The sequence below is a fragment of the Glossina fuscipes genome, unplaced genomic scaffold, assembly GCF_014805625.2.
Source record: "Glossina fuscipes isolate IAEA_lab_2018 unplaced genomic scaffold, Yale_Gfus_2 59, whole genome shotgun sequence".
NCBI lineage: Eukaryota > Metazoa > Arthropoda > Insecta > Diptera > Glossinidae > Glossina > Glossina fuscipes.
In genome coordinates this window covers 6966246-6973459 of record NW_023998431.1, presented here as the reverse complement: position 1 = coordinate 6973459, position 7214 = coordinate 6966246, and positions in this window count along the sequence as shown.

The following is a 7214-nucleotide window of genomic DNA, read 5'->3' as shown; positions in this document are numbered from 1 at the left end:
GAACTCATCATTACGATTCCTGTAGGCGTAACGCATTTTCAGTTAGTGTTGATAATCCTAAAAGATGTACTCGATAATCTTACCCTAACCAAACCAAAAGCAATTTTGGAGATTGGAAAAAGGGCAATAAAATTTGACAGCACCATCAACTTTAAAAATGCATATTAGTAGGTCTCGATGCACCTTTCGATCCCGATTGCATATTTCGATGATATGATTGTGGCCAGTAAGACTGTCTGGGAATATACCCACTATTTCCAACAAGTATTTCTACGGATACGAAAGGCCAAGTTACGTATCAATCACGACACATGTTACTTCTTCGAAAAAAGAAAATTGTATCTAGAATCTTTAATGACGGACGACGGAATTAGCACCGACACCGCAAAGTAGAAGTCACCAAAACCCTCAAGCCACCAAACAATATCAAGGAACTTAGACGATGCCTGGTTACAGCTTCGCGAAATTGAATATGTATTCCAGAATTTACAGACGTCACAAGCTCGTTAAATGCCCTATTGAAAAGGAAAAACGCTTGAAACGGAGGCTTAAGGGAGCAGAAAGCATCTGATAAATATTAGCGTATTCAGATTTTAATGAACCATTTTTCTGTACAAACCGATAGTACTAACGTAAGCTTGGGTGCTATCCTGACTCAAACTCAAAATGGAACAGAACAGGTAATGGCTTACGCCAGCCAAAAACTACATAGAGCAGAAGCCAATTACTTCATGGCTGAGAAAGAGTGTCTCACAGTCGTTTAGGCCGTCCGTAGTTTAAAACTATACCCAGAAGGGTACTACTTTAATGTAAAAACATATCATCAGGCTCTAAAATGGCTGAACGCAATGGGAAACTTTACGAACAGGTCGCTGTATATTAAAATTACAGCATTTCTCTTATGATATAGAACACAGAAAAGGAAAAGAAAATGTTATCGCCGATACCCTATCACGATGATCGGAAGAAACGTCTAAAAGGCTCCATCATATGAAAACCATCACAAACCATTGCCGAGAGCTTGGTAAACTACTCAAACCAGCCGAAAAAAATCCCGAAAGTACTCCGGAATCCACAACAACAATTGAACAACAAATTATACCGTTTCATCTCACCGAAATAGGCAAAGGACGATGAAAACCCATGGAAGCTATGCCCGCAAAGATACAATAGGACGCGCATTCTCCGCGAAAACCATGATGAAGCGTTCCCAGAACGAGTCTTACCCAGATTTAGAGTACTTAAATTACTCATCACAGCTAGCGACATCACAGTTTATGAGTCGCCAGTTCACACGTTCCCTACAATAACGTGCAGCCGAAATCTGAACTGAGTGAATCATTAAACACGGCCTCGTATGAGACAAGTTTCCGGTGGACGTGTTATCGCCTTTTCAATTTATCGCAGGCGTTAAAGATATTAACTTACTTGGGACAAGCTTTAATTGTCTTACAAATATTAAACTTGTATAGTTAGACCTAACGTAATGCTTTAAAACCAATTTTACCATTTTTGAAAAACTGTATGGCATATTTAAACCATATTATGGAACCAGAATGTAGAACATACATGTCTGTATTATGGCGAAAGGCTGGTTATTTCAATCGAGTTGTTCAAACCCTTTATTCAAATCAGATTAAGGCATCTTTGATTAACTCTCATGCGTTTTGACGGTGAAAGAAAGTAACGTTTGCTTGCATTATGTATTGAAGTGCATGCAAAGCATAGCGTGCATCTCCAAAAATGAACAAAAACAAAAAAGACAAGAAAGACAAAACAATGTAGCACACTTATGAATATGTTACGTCTGCACTGAATCAAAAGACGCAAGCATCACATTACGTTTAGCGTTTACCCTTTACTAATTATTTTAGTTTAAGAAAAAAAAGTATATAAACTCAAACTTTTATTAATAAAACAATTTAATATTGACAGTTCAAGCCGAGTTGGCCAAGGCATTTTAGATGTATTAAAGATATAATAAAATTGAATTTTTTGAATGAGATACTAACGCTGCTTACCGAATATATTTTAGCAATTAAAATTGTGCTCGTCTCGGCGGAAACAGCCCAGCACCTAAGGTTAGAAAGATTAGTAAACGCTCCACATTACAGTGGGTTCATAGGAAATCCTTTGTCCCACTACCTACATAAAATATTAAAGTGGATTACAGTATCAATATAGTTTCCTATTATTTATTTTAAAAATTTAATAGGAAAATAGGGGACAAGTTTGATGTTTGTTTGTTTATCAACAACCAAACAATAGGTAAAAAAAAAAAAAATGTGGTTAAGCACAACGATGCACTATTTCCATTTTTGAAAGAGGATTTCAAATTTGACGACTTTTTACGAGTCTTTATGGGAAAGGGCACATAATATGGTTTTGTTTGTATACACACAAATGAAATAAAATTAAAAAAGCACGAAAAGAAACACAGACAATTTATTTTAAAATGTCTCGAAAACGTGTTTATACTGCACTAATTTAAATCTTGTTTGTATTATACGATTTAAAATCTTAGTTCGTACTCCACATTGCTTTAGAAGAAATTAAAACAAGCAATAACGACAATTTATTTCCAAATTAACAATATTTGTTAATTCAAAACATTTAAACCATTTTTGGCTTTGTTTCGTTGCGTCAGTGAAGTCCACCATCCTCCTCCTCTAAAATAACTTTTTTTCATTCTTTGCTTTATTAATAAGTCAAAAATTTAATTTGCTTTTACAGTAATATTCTTATCATTGTTCTTCATATATTTTTTGCTAACACTTATGCTGGTTTCCTTAGTTTTGCTTCTCTACCCAGAAGTTTTTGTTTATACTTACATCAATTTTCTTTTTTTTATAAAAATAATACGGTAGTATGGCATCTCATTATGCTTATGATTTGAGACGTTTTCACCCGGAAAACGAGATAACGTATCGTTGCGTTTAAAACCAATATCGTATAGAAATATATTCACACAACATTACATGAAATTATACGATAATAAAATGGATTAAAATAAAGTACTTTCAACAAACCAGGTTGATATAAGCTCGAAACCTAGAGAAAATATTTATTTCGTGTTTTATTCTAAATACGCACAATATTGTGAATCGAAATATTAAAGAAAGCACATATAAAAATTTAATTCTTTTTTAATTTTTGATAACTTCAACCGGTACAAATTTGCTCATTTACCCAGGAAGCATAACTGTACTAATTTTGTCTTCTTTGCGATTACTCTGTATGGATATTAAAGCAGTTGAACACTTCAGTCAGCAGAAGTACATGAGGAAGAAGTGTTTACTAAACTTACAATGCGCAGTGATAGTGGTCTACAACTGATTAGAAGGTTACTGATAGCCCTCCGCACCAGCAACCTTAAGTAATCAATAAACCGTTTATTTTTGAAAAACAAATGTCGCCGTCTTTTTCCACCAAATAGTGTAAGGTGCGCACAGGAATAATTCTGCTTACAAATTATATGTTGGTCAACATAACTTGATTATTTATTAACATAATAATATTTTACTAACGCTTCACAAATTTGAGCCTTTTGATTCTCTTTATACGTAAGACAATAATCTTTCGATCTTTTTCTTTTATAGCTGAGTTTCCTTATAAATAAAAATCTCAGAGTTCAATCCTAAGACAAATTTGTTTGGAACGAAAGCTATTTCGCTCTCGTGCCTTTTGACACAGAATACATTTTACAAAAGTTGTGAACATTAATCCCAAAAAAATAAATAAAACAGAAGTTAATGAAGAACAATGGGTGATGATATCGTACGCAATGCGAAATCATCTTCTTGAATACTTCTAGGTAAAACTTTCGTATGGTAGCTACGACTTGAGTACTCAAAAGCTGATATGTGCGTTAATTGTTAATACGCCGGCAGCATAGCACAAGACATTATATATATCAATCGACCTTCACATAGTTATCCTTTGAAAAAATACTAATAGACTTTTCATTTTGACGGAAAAGTGTCTTTTCTGCCACAGAAAAGAAAAAAACTGAAACAAATGTGGTTAACGGGAGCAAAATAATATATAAAATATCGAAAAGGGCTATTCATTTACTAAGAAAATATGCAACGAATAATTCTACGAAAAAAAGACCCAGAGTTCCATACATTAAGTGTTAAGCACAACGTTTTACAACCTAAGTTAACCCTAACCTGCACGCGATAAGGCTTAGAGGCTGATTTAAACTTTGAACTTCTATTTTTTGATTATTTTATGCATATTCAAAAATATGTTCTTAGTTTACGTTGAATTGGCAATTAATACTAAAAAAATATATATAAATTTGGAGGTAGTCAGAAAGTCAAAATTAATGTTTTCCGTTTTTTAACGAATTTTACCACGATGTGCGTCAGTGGTTCACAGCCGGAATCGCCCCAATCGATTCAAAATTTGTAATGGGAGTGCGTTGAGGAAATGTGCATACCATTTCGGAACAGTAATTACAGAATCACATTTGATAATTTGTCACCGCATAGCTCCTTTTGCGGTAGAGCGTTCACAAAATATTCGGCATGCTGCGCCGCATGACAAAAAAAATATTTAAAATGAAAACAAAAACGAGAAGAAGAGTGTAACGAACCCTTTTAGGAGTCCTACGGTGTGAGTGGGCCTCCAAGTTGAGTCCGTCTGTGAGATCTGTTGTCCGTACTGTAAGCCGTTCGTTGGTCCTTTCTTAGTCCGTCAGTAAACATTCCTCGTCCCCCTACCTTTCCTCGCGCGTACACCCACCCATACTCCACTTCAGCGGTGGAGTACACCGCTTTAGCCAAGTCTAGTCAAGCCCTTTCAATTTTTATCCTTTTTATCGTTTTAACTAGATGCATTATTTATTTACTAAAAATTTTTTTTGCATTATTGCCTAGACTTTTCCTTATTCTCTTTGTTCGCTTAATTTTGTGTTTTCAACGATTTAAACACCAATTACGGCTTTGAGAAAATGTGTGAAAATATCCAATTAGGAATTGTTTTATTTACACATTGGTTTATGCTCGGTTTGCATATGAAAAAATGTTTTTTAAAAAAACTTCCAATGGATATCTAAAGCTAAGTTGTTAAATTTAGCTTACCACTTATATATTTATGAAAAGAATACACTCGATTTCATTCTGTGTTGTTTCTAAATTTAAATTACCGATAGCTGCCCCCAGATCCTGACTCCTCTTCACAGCAAAGGGTTGTTGCCTTCGTTGATTTTTGAATGGTCCGGAGGGTTGTCGTTGTTAAAAAGGTTTGCTTTTGATGGGATAATAGTGTCATTAAATGAATTGCAGGCTGATATATTTCCAGACGGTTGCAGCGTAGCAGGTTTAATTAGATTATCTAATTTGACTAAAGTTGAATTCTCACCCGAAATTGCCTGAGGATTTTTTCTGGGGTTCCTTGTATTACTTAAAACTTCTTTCAATCAAATTAGGTTCATATTATGACAAAATGTATATTTCGGATACAGTATATTTGTTATATTTTACAATTTTTCCCAATGTTAGTTTTTTTTCCTGTTTCTTTAATACCATTTCTTTTTTTTTATCTTTTTCTCTTTTTATAATAAAACCTTTTTTTTCGTTTTTTTATAATATTTTTATTTTGACAATTTCTTCGTGTTCCTTAATAATATTTTAATATTAACACTTTTTTTTACGTATATTATTTTTCAATCCCGAACTTTATCTAAAAATTTCCAAAATTTTCTGTTCAATATATTTTTTTTTTTTTTTTTTTTTGCTTTTACTGATTCCTTACTTTTTCTTTTTGTTCTTTTTAAACAGACGTCATTGTATCAATGAGGTGGTAGTCGTAATATAAAAATGTGGGCAATTTTAGTCGTACATGATTAAATTGCCAGCTCGAAAGCTTTTTATTAGCAACTTCTGGAGTTTTTATAAACAATTTTTACAATGTTTTTTTTTTTATTTTACTTAATTTCTCTTCTAAACAGTTCTTTACCCATGTAGTTTTTTTGTTCTTTTCTATACATACTATACTTCAATGGCGTTTACTTTGCCAATTAGTTGTATTTGTGCTATTGTTTTTTTATAAACCTTTTCTATTTCTTTTTATGACAAAACATTTTTCTGCCTAAACTTTTCATAATAGTTTATTAATACTTCACAACCATTTGTTTTTAACAAAAATGTCATCTTTTTCAAACCATTTTTTTTTAGATTATTTCTTTTCTATAAAATAAAATCTTTTTTCTTCTTATTTTAGTAAACGTCTCGCTTCAGCTGTTATTTACCAACTTTCCAAAACAAAAAACATTTTTCTCAAATCGATCTCTTTTACTTTTTCCTTTGGATAGCGGCAGCCGCTATTCTTGCAAAATGTGCTCTCGAATAACGGCAGGCCGTTATTACGATCACACTTACTCTATTGCGATAGAGTAGTGGTCAAATCACCGACAGAACCCTTACGCTACTTTTATACGCGGGCGTTACAAATTTTCTTATCTGAATCCGAGCTATTGTAGAACTTCTATCAGCAAATAAATCTTTATTAAAACCTTACATCTAATTAAGATGGCGACTGCTAAGGCAACTTTATTAGTTCATCCTTCAATTTATTAAGTCTGCAGTGATTATGTTTTTTAAACGAGCTTGCTTCTCTGTTAAGGGAGGAGAGTGAGCAAGACCACTCGAATGGTTTGGGACTTAAGCAACATATCTAGTGATACATTCTTTAATTCTTCTGCTATGACCGGAATATTTAAATTTCTACGAAAACTTGAATATACCATTGAGCAGTTGCTTTCATGCGAAAGACCTTAAAGTGTCTTCTTTGCCACTTAGCTATGAAGAACAAGCTGTACATCATAATTAAATTCCACAGGATCATAGTGGCGTAATAATAGCTTTACATAGATGTAGTTTTGTTATTAAGACTTAGTTCGGAATTTGGGTTTAACACCCACCATAATCCATTCATTTTCAATTTCGCTCTTATATGTGCTTCCAAATATTTAACGCGAGTTTTCTTCACGTTTGCTTTCTAAGAGGAAAAGTAAGGTTCACACCTTTCGCAGGATTAATACTTATTTTTAATTTTCGGAGTCACTGACCTAAGATGACAATATAGTTTCGAACTTGCCTTGACGCTATGATGTAGTTTGCGTACATAAACGTGTAGTAATTCGCAAATCATTAGAGCCGCAATATTGTCTACGCCAAGAAATTTAGTTACCTTTCGATCCTTAATAA